The sequence below is a fragment of the Cryptomeria japonica genome, unplaced genomic scaffold (genome assembly GCF_030272615.1).
Source record: "Cryptomeria japonica unplaced genomic scaffold, Sugi_1.0 HiC_scaffold_129, whole genome shotgun sequence".
In the NCBI taxonomy this organism is placed as follows: domain Eukaryota; kingdom Viridiplantae; phylum Streptophyta; class Pinopsida; order Cupressales; family Cupressaceae; genus Cryptomeria; species Cryptomeria japonica.
In genome coordinates this window covers 132,501-147,500 of record NW_026728951.1, presented here as the reverse complement: position 1 = coordinate 147,500, position 15,000 = coordinate 132,501, and the positions used below count along the sequence as shown (strand labels likewise).

Here is a 15,000-nt window from a genome sequence, read left to right as displayed (position 1 = left end):
GAGGCGAGGGATGGGGCGGGAAGGCCCCAACGGCTAGACGGAAGAGGCTTCAGGGCCGCCTAGGAATGGTCCAAGCATCGGACACGCTTGGGGCGACTACCAGTGACAGCCCCCTATCCCGCGATGCGTCCGATACGAAGATGGTTCCAAGGCGGCCGAGGAGCCTCACCGCATAGCAATCGGGGTGCGAGGTGGGGGATGCGGCGAGATGGCCCCAACGGCTAGACGGAAGAGGCCACAGGGCCGCGTCGGAATAGTCCAAGCATCGGACGCGCTTGGGGCGACTACCAGTGACAACCCCTTATCCCGCGATGCGTCCGATACGAAGATAGTTCCAAGGCGGCCGAGGAGCCTCACCGCATAGCAATCGGGGTGCGAGGTGGGGGATGCGGCGAGATGGCCCCAACGGCTAGACGGAAGAGGCTGCAGGGCCGCCTCGGAATAGTCCAAGCATCGGACGCGCTTGGGGCCACTACCAGTGACAACCCCTTATCCCGCAATGCGTCCGATACGAAGATAGTTCCAAGGCGGCCGAAGAGCCTCACCGCATAGCAATCGGGGTGCGAGGTGGGGGATGCGGCGAGATGGCCCCAACGGCTAGACGGAAGAGGCCACAGGGCCGCCTCGGAATAGTCCAAGCATCGGACGCGCTTGGGGCGACTACCAGTGACAACCCCTTATCCCGCGATGCGTCCGATACGAAGATAGTTCCCAGGCGGCCGAGGAGCCTCACCGCATAGCAATCGGGGTGCGAGGCGAGGGATGCGGCGAGATGGCCCCAAAGGCTAGACGGAAGAGGCTGCAGGGCTGCCTCGGAATAGTCCAAGCATCGGACGCGCTTGGGGCGACTACCACTGCCAACCCCTTATCCCGCGATGCGTCCGATACACAGATAGTTCCGAGGCGGCCGAGGAGGTGGGGGATGCAGCGAGATGGCCCCAACGGCTAGACGGAAGAGGCTGCAGGGCCGCCTCGGAATAGTCCAAGCATCGGACGCGCTTGGGGCGACTACCAGTGACAACCCCTTATCCCGCGATGCGTCCGATACACAGATAGTTCCGAGGCGGCCAAGGAGCCTCACCGCATAGCAATCGTGGTGCGAGGTGGGGGATGCGGCGAGATGGCCCCAACGGCTAGACGGAAGAGGCTGCAGGGCCGCCTCGGAATGGTCCAAGCATCGGATGCGCTTGGGGCGACTACCACTGCCAACCCCTTATCCCGCGATGCGTCCGATACACAGATAGTTCCAAGGCGGCCGAGGAGCCTCACAGCATAGCAATCGGGGTGCGAGGCGAGGGATGCGGCGAGAAAGCCCCAACGGCTAGAGGGAAGAGGCTTCAGGTCCGCCTCGGAATGGTCCAAGCATCGGACGCGCTTGGGGCGACTACCAGTGACAACCCCTTATCCCGCGACGCGTCCGATACACAGATAGTTCCAAGGCGGCCGAGGAGCCTCACCGCATAGCAATCGGGGTGCGAGGCGAGGGATGCGGCGAGAAGGACCCAACGGCTACACGGAAGAGGCTTCGGGGCCGCCTCGGAATGGTCCAAGCATCGGACGCGCTTGGGGCGACTACCAGTGACAACCCCTTATCCCGCGACGCGTCCGATACACAGATAGTTCCAAGGCGGCCGAGGAGCCTCACCGCATAGCAATCGGGGTGCGAGGCGAGGGATGCGGCGAGAAGGACCCAACGGCTACACGGAAGAGGCTTCGGGGCCGCCTCGGAATGGTCCAAGCATCGGACGCGCTTGGGGCGACTACCAGTGACAACCCCTTATCCCGCGACGCGTCCGATACACAGATAGTTCCAAGGCGGCCGAGGAGCCTCACCGCATAGCAATCGGGGTGCGAGGCGAGGGATGCGGCGAGAAGGACCCAACGGCTAGACGGAAGAGGCTTCGGGTCCGCCTCGGAATGGTCCAAGCATCGGACGCGCTTGGGGCGACTACCAGTGACAACCCCTTATCCCGCGACGCGTCCGATACACAGATAGTTCCAAGGCGGCCGAGGAGCCTCACCGCATAGCAATCGGGGTGCGAGGCGAGGGATGCGGCGAGAAGGACCCAACGGCTAGACGGAAGAGGCTTCGGGTCCGCCTCGGAATGGTCCAAGCATCGGACGCGCTTGGGGCGACTACCAGTGACAACCCCTTATCCCGCGACGCGTCCAATACACAGATAGTTCCAAGGCGGCCGAGGAGCCTCACCGCATAGCAATCGGGGTGCGAGGCGAGGGATGCGGCGAGAAGGACCCAACGGCTAGACGGAAGAGGCTTCGGGTCCGCCTCGGAATGGTCCAAGCATCGGACGCGCTTGGGGCGACTACCAGTGACAACCCCTTATCCCGCGACGCGTCCGATACACAGATAGTTTCGAGGCGGCCGAGGAGCCTCACCGCATAGCAATCGGGGTGCGAGGCGAAGGATGCGGCGAGAAGGACCCAACGGCTAGACGGAAGAGGCTTCGGGTCCGCCTCGGAATGGTCTAAGCATCGGACGCGCTTGGGGCGACTACCAGTGACAACCCCTTATCCCGCGACGCGTCCGATACACAGATAGTTCCAAGGCGGCCGAGGAGCCTCACCGCATAGCAATCGGGGTGCGAGGCGAGGGATGCGGCGAGAAGGACCCAACGGCTAGACGGAAGAGGCTTCAGGGCCGCCTCGGAATGGTCCAAGCATCGGACGCGCTTGGGGCGACTACCAATGACAACCCCTTATCCCGCGACGCGTCCGATACACAGATAGTTCCGAGGCGGCCGAGGAGCCTCACCGCATAGCAATCGGGGTGCGAGGCGAGGGATGCGGCGAGAAGGACCCAACGGCTAGACGGAAGAGGCTTCAGGGCCGCCTCGGAATGGTCCAAGCATCGGACGCGCTTGGGGCGACTACCAGTGACAACCCCTTATCCCGCGACGCGTCCGATACACAGATAGTTCCGAGGCGGCCGAGGAGCCTCACCGCATAGCAATCGGGGTGCGAGGCGAGGGATGCGGCGAGAAGGACCCAACGGCTAGACGGAAGAGGCTTCAGGGCCGCCTCGGAATGGTCCAAGCATCGGACGCGCTTGGGGCGACTACCAATGACAACCCCTTATCCCGCGACGCGTCCGATACACAGATAGTTCCGAGGCGGCCGAGGAGCCTCACCGCATAGCAATCGGGGTGCGAGGCGAGGGATGCGGCGAGAAGGACCCAACGGCTAGACGGAAGAGGCTTCAGGGCCGCCTCGGAATGGTCCAAGCATCGGACGCGCTTGGGGCGACTACCAGTGACAACCCCTTATCCCGCGACGCGTCCGATACACAGATAGTTCCGAGGCGGCCGAGGAGCCTCACCGCATAGCAATCGGGGTGCGAGGCGAGGGATGCGGCGAGAAGGACCCAACGGCTAGACGGAAGAGGCTTCAGGGCCGCCTCGGAATGGTCCAAGCATCGGACGCGCTTGGGGCGACTACCGTTGCCAACCCCTTATCCCGCGATGCGTCTGATACACAGATAGTTCCGAGGCGGCCGAGGAGCCTCACCGCATAGCAATCGGGTTGCGAGGCAGATTATTGGGAAGGGAACCCCCTGGGATGCGGCTCAAGCAGTGCCCAAAGGGACTGGAATGCGGAATCACATCGAGAGACCCAAATGCTATACGAGGGCTCAAATCGAATTATCGATTTGGCCACGACATGGACGCATCGGAACGACTACCTTTGCCGAACCACTCGCAATTGCATCCATACCGAAACCAATAGACATTTCCGTTAGAGCCCTCGCATAGCATTCGGGAATCTCGCATGCCCCTCTAAATCGACCAATGCTGGCGCTCAATGAAAATCCGAGCGCTACCACCGTTCGAGCGCCAGCATTGGTCGAGTTAGAGGGGCACGGGGGAGAATGCTCCAGTCAACACCTCCCCTATATAAGTTATTTGTCCGATTCTCGCACAACCGTAGTCTGCCTCGTCGAATCAAACAACGGTCCCAGATTCCGACTTCCGTTCCGTAGAGACCCAAAAGCTAGATGGAGGCTCGCAAGAAAGAGAGTCGGCGCATAGCAATCGGGTTTCTCGAACGTTTAGGGACCGAGCTCACTTGCGGATAGGGCAAAATCCGCCAAGCAACCCAAAAGCTAGACGGGGGCTCGAATCGAATCGCCTAGGCGGCCACAACAACGACGTGTTGGATCGACTACCAGTGCCAAACCATTCAGCAAGACTAGTCTGTGTCGAGGCCGGATAGAGATTCTCAGAGAGCGCCCGCATAGCATTTAGGAGACCTGCCGCGTCCCTCACACTCGACAAATGGTGGTGCACGTTTATAAATCCGAGCGATCCCAACCCTTTCAAGCACCAACATCGGTCGAGATAGAGGGGCACGGAGGGGGCTGCGTGAGACAACACAGTCCCCTATATAAGTTATTTGTCCGATTCTCACACATCCGAAGAATGGTCATCAAATCGGACAACAGCCCAAACTTCCGACTTCCGTCCCAGAAAGCCCAAGAGCTATCTAAAACGTTCATGGCCGGAACTCGATCGCGGCTATACCAGTCCGCCAAGCAACCCAAAAGCTAGACTGGAGCTCTAGTCGAATCACCTCTGTGGCCATTGCAAGGACGTGTTGGAGCGACTACCATTGCCGAACCATTCCGCAGGTCGAGTCCATACCAAGGCCGCATAGAGATTCACGATGAGCTCCTGCATAGCAATCAGGAGACTTGCCGTGTCCATCACAATCGATAAATCCTGGTGCAAGATTTTTGCATCCGAGCGCTCCAACCAGTCGAGCACCAGCATCAATCGACATAAACGGGCACGGGGGGAGGATGCTCGAGAACACTACCTCCCCTATATAAGTTATTTGTCCGATTCTCAAGCAGCCGAAGTCTGGTCATCGAATCGGGTCAAAGACCACAACTTCCGACTTTACCCACAATGCAAGTCATCGAATCGAACATCGGCCCCCGAGTCGGACTCCATGCGTATGTCAGGTCATCGGACCCAAATTCCGCCTTCCTGCGCATGGCGGGCCATCAATATCAACTCGGTCATCGGACCCAAACTCCGCCTTTTTGCGTATGGCACGCCTTCAAATCGGTCATCGGACCCAAATTCCGCCTTCCTGTGCATGGCGGGCCATCAACATCAACTCGGTCATCGGACCCAAATTCCGCCTTTCTGCGCATGGCACGCCATCAACTCGGTCATCGGACCCAAATTCCGCCTTCCTGCGCATGGCAGGTCATCGGACACAAATTCAGACCTCGCCAATATGCCTACGTATCGAATCGGTCATCGGACCCAACTTCCGACTTCATCCATACTGTAGGGTCTTTGAGGTTGGCGCGGTGCGCTCAACCCAGGGAGTCGACCCATCGAAGCATACACCTCCCCTATATAAGCTATTTGTCCGATTCCCACACCTGTGTAGTTTGCACCTCTGACCAGGACATCGACCCCAACTTCCGAACTCGACTGCAACGACGGCACCAGCGCCTTGGTGCGCACCTTGCGACGCACAGTCCCAACATTCGCCTTCCTGCACATGGCAGGTCATCGGACCCAAATTCCGACCTCGCGAGTATGCCTACATATCGAATCGGTCATCGGACCCAACTTCCGACTTCATCCATACCGTAGGGTCTTTGAGGTTGGCGCGGTGCGCTCAACCCGGGGAGTCGACCCAACGAAGCATACACCTCCCCTATATAAGCTATTTGTCCGATTCCCACACCTGTGTAGTTTGCACCTCCGATCAAGACATCGACCCCAACTTCCGAACTCGCCTCCAACGACCGAACCAGCGCCTTGGTGCGCACCTTGCAACGCACAGTGCCAACATTCGCCTTCCTGCACGTGGCAGGTCATCGGACCCAAATTCCGACCTCGCGAGTATGCCTACATATCGAATCGGTCATCGGACCCAACTTCCGACTTCATCCATACCGTAGGGTCTTTGAGGTTGGCGCGGTGCGCTCAACCCGGGGAGTCGACCCAACGAAGCATACACCTCCCCTATATAAGCTATTTGTCCGATTCCCACACCTGTGTAGCTTGCACCTCCGATCAGGACATCGACCCCAACTTCCGAACTCGACTAAAAAGACCGCACCAGCGCCTTGGTGTGCACCTTGCAACGCACAGTGTCAACATTCGCCTTCCTGCACATGGCAGGTCATCGGACCCAAATTCCGACCTCATGAGCATACCTACTAATCGAATTGGTCATCGGACCCAACTTCCGACTTCATCCATACCGTAGGGTCTTTGAGGTTGGCGCGGTGCGCTCAACCTGGGGAGTCGACCCATCGAAGCATACACCTCCCCTATATAAGCTATTTGTCCGATTCCGACACCTGTGTAGTTTGCACCTCCGCTCAGGACATCGACCCCAACTTCCGAACTCGCCTGCAACGACCGAACCAGCGCCTTGGTGCGCACCAAAAGTGCGCACTTTTGGAGGGCACTTTTGTGCGCTCCAAAGGTGCGCACTTTTGGAGGGCACTTTTCTGCGCTCCAAAGGTGCGCACTTTTGGAGGGCACTTTTTGGAGGGCACTTTTCTGCGCTCCAAAGGTGCGCACTTTTGGAGGGCACTTTTTGGAGGGCACTTTTCTGCGCTCCAAAGGTGCGCACTTTTGGAGGGCACTTTTTGGAGGGCACTTTTCTGCGCTCCAAAGGTGCGCACTTTTGGAGGGCACTTTTTGGAGGGCACTTTTCTGCGCTCCAAAGGTGCGCACTTTTGGAGGGCACTTTTTGGAGGGCACTTTTCTGCGCTCCAAAGGTGCGCACTTTTGGAGGGCACTTTTCTGCGCTCCAAAGGTGCGCACTTTTGGAGGGCACTTTTTGGAGGGCACTTTTCTGCGCTCCAAAGGTGCGCACTTTTGGAGGGCACTTTTCTGCGCTCCAAAGGTGCGCACTTTTGGAGGGCACTTTTTGGAGGGCACTTTTCTGCGCTCCAAAGGTGCGCACTTTTGGAGGGCACTTTTGTGCACTCCAAAGGTGCGCACTTTTGGAGGGCACTTTTCCTGTGCTCCAAAGGTGCACACCTAGGTGAGCACCTTCGACCACACCTTGTAGCACACCAAACTCTGACTTTCGACTTCATCCGCAATGCAGGGTCTTTGAGGTTGGCGCAATGCGCACAACCAGGGGAGTCGACCCATCAAACCCAACACCTCCCCTATATAAGCTATTTGTCTGATTCTCATACATGCGTAGCCTGCAGGAGCAATTAGGACATCGACCCCAACTTTCGGCTTCTAAACGAAAACAAGGTCTTTGAGGTTGGTGTAATGCGAACAACTAGGGGAGTCAACCCATCAAACCCAACACCTCCCCTATATAAGCTATTTGTCTGATTCTCATACATGTGTAGTCTACAGGAGCAATTAGGACATCGACCCCAACTTTTGACTTCTTAACGAAAACAAGGTCTTTGAGGTTGACGTAATGCGCACAACCAGGGGAGTCGACCCATCAAACCCAACACCTCCCCTATATAAGCTATTTGTCCGATTCTCATACATGTGTAGCCTGCAGGAGCCATTAGGACATTGACCCCAACTTTTGACTTCTTAACGAAAACAAGGTCTTTGAGGTTGGCGTAATGCGCACAACCAAGGGAGTTGACCCATCAAACCCAACACCTCCCCTATATAAGCTATTTGTCTGATTCTCATACATGTGTAGCCTGCAACAACGATTAGGACATCCACCCCAACTTCTGAATTCGTCTGCGTTGACCGCACCAAAGGTGCACGCCTTGGTGCTCACCAAAATCCGACTTCCGACTTCTTCTGCTATGCGGGGTCTTTGAGGTTGGCGCAGTGCGCACAACCAGGGGAGTCAACCCACCGAATGCAACACCTCCCCTATATAAGCTATTTGTCTGATTCTCATACATGCGTAGACTGCAGCAATGATTAGGACATCCACCCCAACTTTTGACTTCTTAAACAAGACAGGGTCTTTGAAGTTGGTGCAGTGCACACAACCAGGGGAGTCGACCCATCAAACGCAACACCTCCCCTATATAAAGCTATTTGTCCGATTCTCATACGTGTAGTCTGCAGCAGTGATTAGGACATCGACCCCAACTTCCGAATTCGTTTGCATTGACCGCACCAAAGGTGCACGCCTTGGTGTGCACCCTGGAGTGCACTTTGGTGCTCACCTCGGTGCACACTTTGGTGTGCACCTCGGTGTGCACCAAAGGTGCGCACCTTGGAGCGCACCAAAGGTGTACACTTTGGAGCGCACCACATAGGGTCTTTGAGAGGTTGGCGCAGTGCGCACACCAAGGTGGGTGTTGAGGTGCGTGCCGAGGTGGGTGGGTGCTAGGGTGCGCTCCATGGTGGGTGCCAGGGTGGGTGCGTGCTAGGGTGGATTCCAAAGAGGGTCATAGGGTGGGTGCCAAGGTGGGTTGGTGATATAGTGGGTTCAAAGGTGGGTACTAGGGTGGGTTCCAAGGTGGGTCACAAGTTGGGTGCCAGGATGCGTGGGTGTTAGGTTGGGTGCCAAGGTGGGCTCCTGCGTGGGTGGGTGCTAGGGTGGGTTTCAAGGTGGACGCGAGGGCGGGTGCCAAGGTGGGTAACAAGTTGGGTGTTAGGATGGGTGAGTGCTAGAGTGGGTGCCAAGGTGGGTGGGTGCTAAGGTGGATGCCAAGGTGGTTCACAGGGTGGGTGGGTTCTAGGGTGAGTTCCAAGGTGGGTCACAGGTTCAGTGCTAGGGTGGGTGTCAAGGCGGGTGTCGAGGTGCCTGGGTGCTAGGGTGTGGATGCCAATGTGGGTCATAGGGTGGGTACTAGGGTGGGCTGCAATGTGGGTGCCAAGGTGGGTAACATGCTCGGTGGGTTCTAAATTGGGTGCCAGGGTGGGTGTGCACCCACCTTGCCCGAGGTGGGTGCCAAGGTGCCAGTGTGGGTGGGTGCTAAGGTGGATGCCAAGGTGGGTGAGAAGGTGGGTGATAGGTTGAGTGGTAGGATGGGTGGGTGCCAAGATGGGTCACAGGGTGGGTGCAAGGGTGGGTAGGTGCTAGGGTTGGTGTCAGGGTGGGTGGGTGCTAGGTTGGGTTCCAAGGTGGGTGCGAGGGTGAGTGTCAAGGTGGGTCACAGGTTAGGTGCTAGGATGGGTGAGTGCTAGGGTGCAAAGGTGCCAGGGTGGGTGCTAGGATGGGTCGATGCTAGGGTGAGTGGCAAGGTGGGTCCACAAGTGTCAAGGTGGGTGCCGAGGTGGGTGCCAAGTCGGCGACTGCTATGGTGGATGCCAAGGTGGGTCACGGGGTGGGTGCCAAGTTGCTAGGTTGGGTTCCAAGGTGGGTGCCAACGTGGGTGCTAGGGTGCGTGGGTTAAAGGGTGTGTCACAACGTGGGTGCCAGGATGGGTGCGCACCCACACTGGCCAAGACGGGTGCGGGTGCAAGGTTGGGTTCCAAGCCCGGTCACAGGCTGGGTGCTAGGATGGGTGGGTGCCAAGGTGGGCACCAGGGTGGGTGCACCCACCCTGGCCAAGGTGGGTCACGGGGTGGGTCCTAGGGTGGGTAACGGGGTGGGTACTAAGGTGCGTGCCAAGGTGGGTCATAGGGTGGGTGCCAAGGTGGGCACCAGGGTGGGTGTGCACCAACCCTAGCCAGGGTAGGTCACGGGGTGGTTGTCGGGGTGGGCGTCAAGGAGCCAAGGTGGGTGGCAAGTAGCCAAGTTGCGTGCCAAGGTGGGTGTCGGGGTGGGTGCCAAGGATCCAAGGTGGGTGCCAAGGAACCAAGGTGGGTGTCTGGGTGGGTGCCGAGGTGGGAGCCAGGGTGGGTCCCAAGGTGAGTGCAAAGGTGGGTGCCAGGGTCAAGGTGAGTGCCAATGTGGGTTCCAAGGTGCCAGGGTCAGGGTGAGTGCCAATGTGGGTTCAAAGGTGCTAAGTTGGGTGCGAGGTTGGGTGCGAGGGTGGGTGGGTGCCAAGGTGTGCTAGGTGGAAGCCCGGGTGGGTCGGCATCCCATGGGTGTCGAGTTGGGTGCCTGATGGGTGCTTCTTGTCAAGTTTTAGTCGTCGGGACTCATTTCGAGCCTTAGAGGTCGTTTCTTGTCCGGTTGCCCTGTCTTCGACCTGGGAACCCAATTTTGGTCCTCGGGTCCCATTTTTTTTTGTCTCGCATCCCACTTTTGGCCTGTGGCCTTTTCGGGGTCGATTCTCGTTTTGGGCATCAGAGCATGTTTCTTCTCCTAAAACCCAATATTTGTTTATTAAGTCTCGGAACACATTTTTGTTCTCGTGGACCCATCATGGGTCTTGGAACGCATTTGTGGTCCTTGGGTCCCATTTTGCATCCCGAAACTTGTGTTTTGGTGCTTGATCCCTATTTTGGGTGCCCACCTTGCACCAAGTGCGCACCCGGGGCAAACCGAGCGCCTTGGTGCACCGGGGCAAGATCGAGCGTGCACCCGAGGCGCCCCGAACATGCACCAAGGTGCACTCGGCCCACATGTGAGCGCAGGTCGTTGCGCCCGAGGTGGTGTGTGGGCACCGCGTTGCAGACGGGACACTGCACGCACACGACGCCCCCTCCAGGTGCACGCACGTAGGCCGGGCCGGGTGCACACCCGACGCCCTAGCAAGGTGCGCGCACCCGGGCAGGGCTCACACTTGGCGAACGGGGCGCACTTCGCGAGGGAGGGTGTGCACCTCGACGGGGGTGGGTGGCCGGGGTGGATTCGCACGTGGGTCGCGGTTTGCTAAGTACACACTGCGACAAGCTCATAACGGGTGCGATCATACCAGCGTTAGTGCACCGGATCCCATCAGAACTCCGCAGTTAAGCGCGCTTGGGCCGGAGTAGTACTGGGATGGGTGACCTCCCGGGAAGTCCCGGTGTTGCACCCTTTTTTAGTTTTTCGCCGGGCGTCGCAATGCTATTTGAATAAACCTTTTGCCCGTTTGCGTTCTCGTCGGGGCCGGGCCGGGCCGGGGTGCGCTGCCCGCACTACCGCGCGCGCGGGGGCGACACCGAGCGCGCACCCGAGGCGCCCCGAGCACACAGGCCACGGTGCAACCCGGGCGTTGTGCGCGCACCCCGGTGCGCCCGAGGTGCTGCGCGCGCACCCAGGTGAAATCGGTGTGCACCTCGGCCAGTGCGCGCTCGGTCGAGTCGCGCACGTTGGCCAAGGTGCACGGTGATGTTTCTTACTCTAAGGTTCCGCACCAGACGCCCGGGACAGGTGAGCGAAGCTGGGCGGGGCCGGGTGCGCGGCCGGGGCAGGTGCACGCAGCTGGAGAGAGCTTTGGAGCACACTTCGGAGCGCACCAATGATGCGCTCCATTCAAAAGTTTCCTGAAAAGGCAAAAAAAGTTGAGATTATAGAATTTCCCACTTGAGAGATTGTAAAAAAAAAAAATTTAAAATGAAGGAAACGCGGGTGCCAAGGTGTGCGCAGCCCAGCCAAGGTGTGCGCACCAAGGCGCCCACCCTGGCGAAGGTGCACGCAAGGTGCGCACCCGAGGCAAACCGGACAATTAACCCAACTTTCGACTTCGCGCGCACCTTGGAGCGCACTTCGGAGCGCTCCTTGGTGCGCACCAATCTTGGGCACCTCGGAGTGCACCATGGCGCCCACCAAGGTGCGCACCCGGGGCAAACCGAGCTCCGACTTCGTGCGCACCTTGGAGCGCACGAAAGGTGCGCACCATGGCGCCCACCAAGGTGCGCAGCCCAGCCAAGGCGTGCGCATCAAGGTGCGCACCCTGGCGAAGGTGCGCACCCGGGGCAAACCGAGCTCCGACTTCGTGCGCACCTTGGAGCGCACAAAAGGTGCGCAACCCAGCCAAGGTGTGCGCACCCCGGTCAAACCGAGCTCCGAATCGTGCGCACCAGAGGTGCACGCCATCGTGCGCACCTTGGAGCACACTTCGGAGCCCTCCTTGGTGCGCGCCGATGTTGCGCACCTCGGAGCGCACCCGGGGAAAACAATGCAATTAACCCGACTTTCGACTTCGTGGGCACCTCGGAGCGCTCTCGGGTTCGCACCTCGGAGCACACCGAGGTGCGCACCTTTGATGCGCTGCCTTCACCAATTTCCAGAAAAGGCAAGAAAACATTGAGAAGGTGTGCGCACCGAGGTGCCCACCCTGGCGAAGGTGCACGCGAGGTGCGCACCCGGGGCAAACCGGGCTCCGACTTCGTGCACGCCGCACCTTGGAGCACACTTCGGAGCGCTCCTTGGTGCGCACCAGGGCGCGCAACCCAGCCGAGGTGCCCACCCCGGCGAAGGTGCACGCGAGGTGCGCACCCGGGGCAAACCGGGCTCCGACTTCGTGCACGCCATGGTGCCCACCGCGGCGAAGGTGCACGCGAGGTGCGCACCCGGGGCAAACCGGGCTCCGACTTCGTGCACGCCGCACCTTGGAGCACACTTCGGAGCGCTCCTTGGTGCGCACCATGGTGCCCACCAGGGCGCGCAACCCCGCCGAAGGTGCACGCGAGGTGCGCACCCGGGGCAAACCGGGCTCCGACTTCGTGCACGCCGCACCTTGGAGCACACTTCGGAGCGCTCCTTGGTGCGCACCATGGTGCCCACCAGGGCGCGCAACCCCGCCGAAGGTGCACGCGAGGTGCGCACCCGGGGCAAACCGGGCTCCGACTTCGTGCACGCCATGGTGCGCACCGCGGCGAAGGTGCGCACCCGGGGCAAACCGGGCTCCGACTTCGTGCACGCCGCACCTTGGAGCACACTTCGGAGCGCTCCTTGGTGCGCACCAGGGCGCGCAACCCAGCCGAGGTGCCCACCCCGGCGAAGGTGCACGCGAGGTGCGTACCCGGGGCAAACCGGGCTCCGACTTCGTGCACGCCGCACCTTGGAGCACACTTCGGAGCGCTCCTTGGTGCGCACCATGGTGCCCACCAGGCCGCGCAACCCAGCCAAGGTGTGCGCACCAAGGTGCACGCGAGGTGCGCACCCGGGGCAAACCGGGGTCCGACTTCGTGCACGCCGCACCTTGGAGCACACATCGGGGCGCTCCCGGGTTCGCACCGGCGTTGCGCACCGTGGTGGGCACCTCGGAGCACACCAAGGTGGGCAGCGAGGTGCGCACCTTTGATGCGATGCCTTCACTAATTTCCATAAAAGGCAAAAAAAAAACGAGATTTTAAAATTTCCGTTTTGAAAGATAGTGAGAAAAAGGGAATGCTGGTGCCATCTTGAGCCCGCCCTGGTGCGCAGCCCAGCCAAGGTGTGCGCACCAAGGTGCCCACCCTGGCGAAGGTGCGCGCCCGGGCAATTAACCCAACTTCCAACTTCGCGCGCGCCAGGGTGGGAGCGCACCCAACAACCGGGCCTGGGAAGAGCCAATGCGAGAAACCCCACCAAACGCTCTGACAAAAAAAGAGGGGGCGCTCCAGTAACCCCGCTTCGGAGCGCACCCTGGGCAAACCCAGCCAAGGTGCCCACCCCGGCCAAGGTGCAGGCGAGGTGCGCACCCGGGGCAAACCGGGCTCCGACAACGTGCACGCCGCACCTTGGAGCACACTTCGTAGCGCTCCCGGGTGCGCACCTCAGAGCACACCAAGGTGGGCAGCGAGGTGCGCACCTTTGATGCGCTGCCTTCACTAATTTCCAGAAAAGGCAAAAAAAAAAGGAGATTTTAAAATTTCCGTTTTGAAAGATAGTGAAAAAAACGGAACGCGCGTGCCATCTTGAGCCCGCCCTGGTGCGCAGCCCAGGTAAGGTGCCCACCCTGGCAAAGGTGCGCACCCGGGCAATTAACCCTACTTCCGACTTCGTGCGCGCCAGGGTGGCAACCGGGCCTCGGAAGAGCCAATGCGAGAAACCCCACCAAACGCTCCGACAAAAAAAGAGGCGGCGCTCCAATAACCCCGCTTCGGAGCGCAGCCGGGGCAAACCCAGCCAAGGTGCCCACCCCGACGAAGGTGCACGCGAGGTGCGCACCCGGGGCAAACCGGGCTCCGACAACGTGCACGCAGCACCTTGGAGCACACTTCGAAGCACTCCCGGGTGCCCACCGGCGTTGCGCACCGTGGTGGGCAGCGAGGTGCGCACCTTTGATGCGCTGCCTTCACTAATTTCCAGAAAAAGGCAAAAAAAAATGAGATTTTAAAATTTCCGTTTTGAAAGATAGTGAAAAAAAAGGAACGCGGGTGCCATCTTGAGCCCGCCCTGGTGCGCAGCCCAGGCAAGGCATGCGCACCAAGGTGCCCACCCGAGGTGCACACCCGGGGCAAACCGGGCTCCGACTTCGTGCAGGCCGCACCTTGGAGCACACTTCGGAGCGCTCCTTGGTGCGCACCATGGTGCCCACCAGGGCGCGCAACCCAGCCAAGGTCTGCACACCAAGGTGCCCACCCCGGCGAAGGTGCACGCGAGGTGCGCACCCGGGGCAAACCGGGCTCCGACTTCGTGCACGCCATGGTGCCCACCGCGGCGAAGGTGCACGCGAGGTGCGCACCCGGGGCAAACCGGGCTCCGACTTCGTGCACGCCGCACCTTGGAGCACACTTCGGAGCGCTCCTTGGTGCGCACCATGGTGCCCACCAGGGCGCGCAACCCAGCCAAGGTGTGCGCACCAAGGTGCACGCGAGGTGCGCACCCGGGGCAAACCGGGGTCCGACTTCGTGCACGCCGCACCTTGGAGCACACATCGGAGCGCTCCCAGGTTCGCACCAGCGTTGCGCACCTTTGATGCGCTGCCTTCACTAATTTCCAGAAAAGGCAAAAAAAAACGAGATTTTAAAATTTCCGTTCTGAAAGATAGTGAAAAAAACGGAACGCGGGTGCCATCTTGAGCCCTTCCTGGTGCGCAGCCCAGGCAAGTTGTGCGCACCAAGGTGCCCACCCTGGCGGAGGTGCGCGCCCGGGGCAATCCGGGCTCCGACTTCGTGCACTGCATGGTGCCCACCAAGGCGCGCAACCCAGCCAAGGTGCCCACCGCAGCGAAGGTGCACGCGAGGTGCGCACCCGAGGTGCACACCCGGGGCAAACCGGGCTCCGACTTCGTGCACGCCGCACCTTGGAGCA

General features: G+C 60.1%; 1 non-coding gene across 1 annotated transcript; it reads left to right on the top strand.

Moving 5' to 3' along the window:
• Positions 1 to 10,736: 10,736 nt before the first annotated feature.
• On the top strand, positions 10,737 to 10,855 carry LOC131866062 (5S ribosomal RNA). Its single transcript, XR_009364694.1, has one exon. It is a non-coding gene; the product is annotated as a 5S ribosomal RNA (ribosomal RNA).
• The last annotated feature ends 4,145 nt before the right edge of the window (positions 10,856 to 15,000 follow it).